The 5,680-nt window shown below is 47.9% G+C and overlaps 1 protein-coding gene across 5 annotated transcripts in view; it reads right to left on the reverse strand.

Moving 5' to 3' along the window:
* Positions 1 to 5,680, reverse strand: part of LOC101982365 (membrane magnesium transporter 2-like) — a 21,041-nt gene that overhangs the window by 6,324 nt on the left and 9,037 nt on the right. The window contains exon 1 of one of the 5 annotated variants that reach the window (XM_026780467.1): positions 5,406 to 5,427. The exons of 3 other annotated variants lie outside the window; for them this stretch is intronic. The gene's annotated coding sequence lies outside the window, so the exon portion shown is untranslated. Of the gene's footprint in view, positions 1 to 4,394; positions 4,415 to 5,405; positions 5,428 to 5,680 lie in introns of those variants that run through there. One more of the 5 variants, XM_026780468.1, reaches the window with a different exon arrangement.

Raw genomic sequence — 5,680 nt, forward strand, 5'->3', positions numbered from 1 at the left:
GTGTGCTGCTCTCCTAGACTCCCACCCGCGGTGTGCTGCTCTCCTAGACTCCCACCCGCGGTTGCTTTCCTAAGCAGCTTTCCTGGCTGTAGCGGATGGGGCATTCCTTCACACTCCGTGGAAAGCGTGGAGACAAGTGTCTGAGTTTGAGATAAGTGTCTGGGTTTGGTTTGTAGTCCCAATGAACTCCAGGTTTGCAGACAGCTACCAATATGAAGTATTAGTCTCTGTACTCAGAAAAAAAACACAAGGATCTAGAAACTAAGTAAAGGTGGTTTATTGGAAACAACTTGATTGTGAGGAAATGCAAGATGTTAACAACAAAGATGAATTTGAAACACGACTGAGAAAAAATAGTCTAGCTGCTGGGGTTTCTGTGAGATAAGGATTCACGTGTCAGTCATCATGTGTCCATGCTGCGTGGAACAATTTGGATCTGAATAAGAGAATTTTTTTTTTTTTTTGGATTTTCGCGACAGGGTTTCTCTGTAGTTTTTGGTGCCTGTCCTGGAACTAGCTCTTGTAGACCAAGCTGGCCTCGAACTCATAGAGATCCGCCTGCCTCTGCCTCCCGAGTGCTGGGATTAAAGGCGTGCGCCACCATCGCACGGCACTAGATGACATTTTTATGTAGATGCTTGTCAGCTGACTTAGGTTAGCTGTTGTGAATTAGTTGTGGGTTTTTTGTTTGCTTTGGGTTTTGTTGGTGGTGGTGGTTGGTTGGTTGTTTAGAGACAGGGTCTCACGATAGAGCTCTGGCTGTCCTAGAACTCTATGTAGACCAGGCTGCAAATGCAGAGATCCACCTGTCTCTGTCTCCTGAGTGCTGGAACTGAAGGTGTATGCCACTATGCCTGGCAAGTTCTGCTGTTTTAACCTATCAAAACTGTGGTACTTTGTTACAGCCCTGACCTCAAACAACAACCCAAGAGACACAGGTAAGAATTAGAGTTACTGAAGAGAAAAGGAAATAGGCGGGTGTACGAAGGGGTAGTCAAGGCTCAGGTTGGCTTAGCTCGTGCCACTGTAACAAGCCCTCAGGATGGGTGGTAGAAGAACAGAAATTTAAACCCTCAGTTCTGAAGGATGAAAGCTAAGGGTTACCATGTGGAGTTCTAGTAAGGATCCTTCTCAGCTTCTAACAGCTTCCTCCTTGCTGTGTTTGAAATGGCCTTTCCTTAGGAACAGGAGGGGACACAGCAAGCTCTCTGGTCTCAAGACTCAGACCTCTAGACTTCACCTAAAGCTAATTACTTTCCAAAAACCAGGCCCTAAATAGCATCACAATAGGGGCTAAAGCTTCGGCTTGTGACCGCTGAGAGGAAGCATTCCGTTCCAGGCCCACAAAGTTTCTTTCTGAAGAGATTAATTGCTCAGCAATTCAGAGCACTGCTGCTCTCCCAGAAGACCCAGGTTTGATCCTCAGCCCCCATACAGCAGCTCACAACAGTCTGTAACTCCAGTTCTAACGATCCATGCCTCTGATTTGCAAGGCACCTGCACACATGTGCACACACCCACTTGCAGGCACGCACACCTACGTATAATTTAAATTCAAGTAGCTGGGCAGTGGTGGCACACTTTAATCCCAGCACTCAGGAGGAAGAAGTAAGTAAATTTCTGTGAGTTCAAGGCCAGCCTGGTCTACAAAGTAAATTCCAAAACAGCCAGAGTGGTTGCACAGAGAAACCCAAAAAAGCAAACAAAGAAAAAACAAATAGTTAAAATTAAAAATAAATCTTTTCTATTAAAAAGAAAAAGTCAGAGCAACACTCTTCACAAGAGCGAAAACGCATGAACAAACTGAGCAGCACCAGCAACAGAGCGGACAGATAGGCAAGGAAAGCGCGTGCGATGGGGCCTTGCCAGGTAAGCGTGTGTGATGGGCCCTTACAAGGTAAGCACGAGGGGTCCACACTGACACACCCTGACACACCACAATGCAGAGCTCTACTGATACACCAGAGCATGCAAAGTTGCCCCACAAAAAATTCATACAGCAAGATAGATTTTTTGTTTTTCGAGACAAGGTTTCACTATGCAACAGTCTGTCCTGAATTTGCTTTGTAGACCAGGCTGGCCTCAAACTCACTGAGATCCTCCTGCCTCTGCCTCCCAAGTGCTGGGACTAAAGGCGTGTGCCACCACCACCAAGATGAATTTTTATAAAGTTAAAATTAACCTAAAGCAAGAACAGATACCCTTTAGAAACACACTGAATGCAAAACTGCCAGAAGGATGAAGAAACCACTGGGTCAGGGGCACAGGCCCCCCATCCCAGTGGTTCAGAGCCACAGAGAAGGTCAAGGCCAGTCTGAGCAACTTAGGAAAACACCACCTCAAAATAGAAGTGTACATAGGAGCCTGGGGCTGTAACTCAGGGGCAGAGCGCCTACCCAGAAAGCACTGGGCCCTAGGCTCGACCAAGCACCACAAACGAACAACCAAACAGAAATGGGGAGGGGATGAAAGGAGATAGAGCGAGACCAGACGAGTCTCTTCAGCTGGGAATGCGTGGTTTTCCCCTTGAGTAAATCTAAAATAACACACAAGAGAAAAAGCAAAGATTGATAAACGCCGGATTCAGGGTGTGGGTTACTCAAGCAGCAGGAGGCAGAATCTTGGGATGGAAGAGACACCTACAATTCCATGTCAGCTCCTGCCAAGTATTAGCTAACTTTCTGTTACGAGCAAAATACACCCTGTTAATCAACTTACAAAGATGAACGGTGTTTGGTGGGGGGGGGGGGGGGGGGCTCATAATTTTGGAGGTTGAGATCCCAGCCCATGGTCCATGGCACCACTATTTTCTGCATCTATTTTATGTGTGGGGGTGTTTTGCCTGCATGTGTATCTGTGCACCACTTGGTGCCCTCAGAAGCCAGGAGAGGGTATCAGGTACCTGGGGACTGGAGTTATAGACAGTTGTGAGCAGCCATGTGGATGCCGGAGACCGAACTGGGATCATCTATAAGAGCATCCACTTAACCACTGAGCCACCACTCTAGCCCCTCCACAGCTTTGGAGTCTGTGACAAGGCAGCATATCTTGGCAGGAGTAGAGGCAGCTGGGAAATGAGAGAAAGCAGTTTAAAAAAAAAAAAGGTGTGGGGAGGGGAATCCTTCAAGGGCATGCCCACAATGACCTAATACTTCCCAGCAGGCCTCGTCGATTACAGGGTCCACCACCTCCCAAGAGAGCCAAGCCTGGGACAAAGCATTTAGCAGACATCCCAGGCCCAAATGATACCATCCCATATCTGCTGTGGCTCAGTTTTGTTTTGGAGGGTGAGTTTATGAGTTCCTATTATAGAACAAACTAAATAACTAGATTAAAGCAGGCCATGCATAGAACAATGAAAAACCAATTAGCAGAAAGGAGAGCATGAAGTCACTGTCCACAGCTCCTGGGTGTGTGCCTCTGGCTCTGTGCGGAGACAGCACAGACTGGAGCCACGTGGCTGCTAGCTCTCCTGTCCTTCCCTGGCTCGCCCTCCCTGGAGGGCCGTTTCTTTCATCAGCATCTCTGATCATCGACTGTAGACTGACCAGCACAAGTCTGGGTGAAGTATTCTCAGACTTCTAGATTCCTGATTAAAAGAGGCACTGGATGCTTAGGATGTCACATAACCGGTTGGCTTGGACTACCCAAACTTCTGCCAACAAACAGAGGTTGACATCTGTCCCTGGCATAAGCGTTTGTTTAGGGACTGTGGTGGTTAATGCTAACCGTCAACTTGCCAGCACCGAGGCAACACCGAGGAGACAAAGCTCTGGGCGTGTCCAAGAAAGTTTCTAGACTGGGTTAACACAGAGGTTGAAAGATCCATCCTAAATGTGAGTGGAACCATTCCATGGGCAGAAGGCCTAAACTGAATAAAAAGAAGGAAAACAAATGTCTGTTGGACAGCGGTGGCATATCTTTAATCCCGGTACCCAGAAGGCAGAGGCAGGCAGATCTCTGAATCAAGGCCAGCCTGGTCTAAAGAGCGAATTCCAGGACATTCGGGCTACACAGAGAAACCCTGGCTCAAAAAGAAAAAAATTGTATTTTTAGATAGGGTCTCTCCGTTATGCAGCTCTGGCTGGCCTGGAACTCAGAGAGACTGGCCTGCCTTTGCCTCTGCCTCCCGAATGTGGGATTAAGGACATATACTGTCACACCCAGCCAAAAATCTAAGAAAAAAAATAAAGAAAAGACAAAGAAATCAAGTACCAATGTCTATCTGCTTCCCGACTGCAGATGTGATGTGACCTTACGCCGCTACGACTTTGCCACCATGATAGACGATGAATCAAAATGATCCCTTCCTTCATCAAACTGCCTGTGCCAGGCACCGTGTCACAGCAAGGAGAAAAACAACAAATACCAGGGTGCTAAAGCATTTTACCTACCGAAAGAAGGTACCGGGTGGCACCAGGTGCCAGAAATGTGATAGAGAAATGACTGGGCGACTGTGGACAGACACCCCAGAAAGGCCATGACTGGATTACCATGGCCACCCTAGAAAAGAGACAAGACTTCCTCTGAAGAGAAAATGAACCTGTCAAAGAAAAAAAGTTCAATACTTGTAAAAGCAGCACAAAGAGAGCCTTATTCAAGATCCCGTCCCCAAACTGCAGAGCAGGACAACAGACTTTCAGTGCAGAGAGAGATGGAGCTCAACCCCGAGAACAGCACAGACAGGCAAGGGTAAGGGCCAGCGGATGGAAAATTCCCAAGAGGAAACAGGAAAAGTGAGAGGGAGTCTGGCTAAACTGACCTGACAGGATTCTTACTGACGACAAGCCGCCATGAACAAGCACCGCCTGCGACTTGGTGCAAAATGAAAAAGACTGATCGTAGGCACGATCACATAATGAAGACAGAGGGTTCTGGAAAAACGACCTGGGCAGAGTTCTTTGCTAAGACTGGATTCTACCAGGAAATACACAGATGGGCCTAGGACAGAGTTCAAACTAAAGAGACTGGCTAACATTTGATCAAGCAGAAGATCGTTGACAAGAGAACAGAACCCTCTGTTGTACAGAGGCGGAGGGACTGATGTCCACCGAAGGTCGGTCCTAATGTCCTCATAGCCCAGAAAGGACCGTGAGACTGAAGAGAAAAGCTCACACTTCTTCTCCCACCGCCCAGCTCCTCTAGCGCTAGTGTGGTCCCTGACCCAAGCTGACGGGTAGCCTAAGCATCTACAATTCCTCAGTGTTCATGCCCTCAGTGATTTGGCACCACTGTGACCACACCAGCCAGAAACAACCGGAGCGGGGCAGGTTTGCTTTGGCTCACAGTTCCAGGGGTCTCAGGGCCTCATGGAAGGGAAGGCAGGCAGACAGGTAACATGGCAGTAACAGCACATGGAGGAAGCTCAAGATCCTCATGTTTAACTTGACTGGATTCAGAATCACCTAGGAACACATCTCTGGGCAGCACCGTCCCATAGGCTGGAGTCCTGGACAGAATAAAAAGGAAGAAATAACAACAAAAAAGTGGGCTGGACATCAGCATTCCTCTCTCTGCTTCCTGAATCTGACACAACGTGGCCAGCCACCTCACACGCCAATCATCATGCCTCTCTGATGGAGGAAGGTCATTGGTTGATTAAATAAAGAAGCTGCTTGCCCTGATAGGTTAGAATGTAGATGGGAGGAGTAAACAGAACAGAACTCTGGGAGGAAGAGGA

The sequence above is a fragment of the Microtus ochrogaster genome, chromosome 7 (assembly GCF_000317375.1).
Source record: "Microtus ochrogaster isolate Prairie Vole_2 chromosome 7, MicOch1.0, whole genome shotgun sequence".
NCBI classification, from domain to species: Eukaryota; Metazoa; Chordata; class Mammalia; order Rodentia; family Cricetidae; genus Microtus; species Microtus ochrogaster.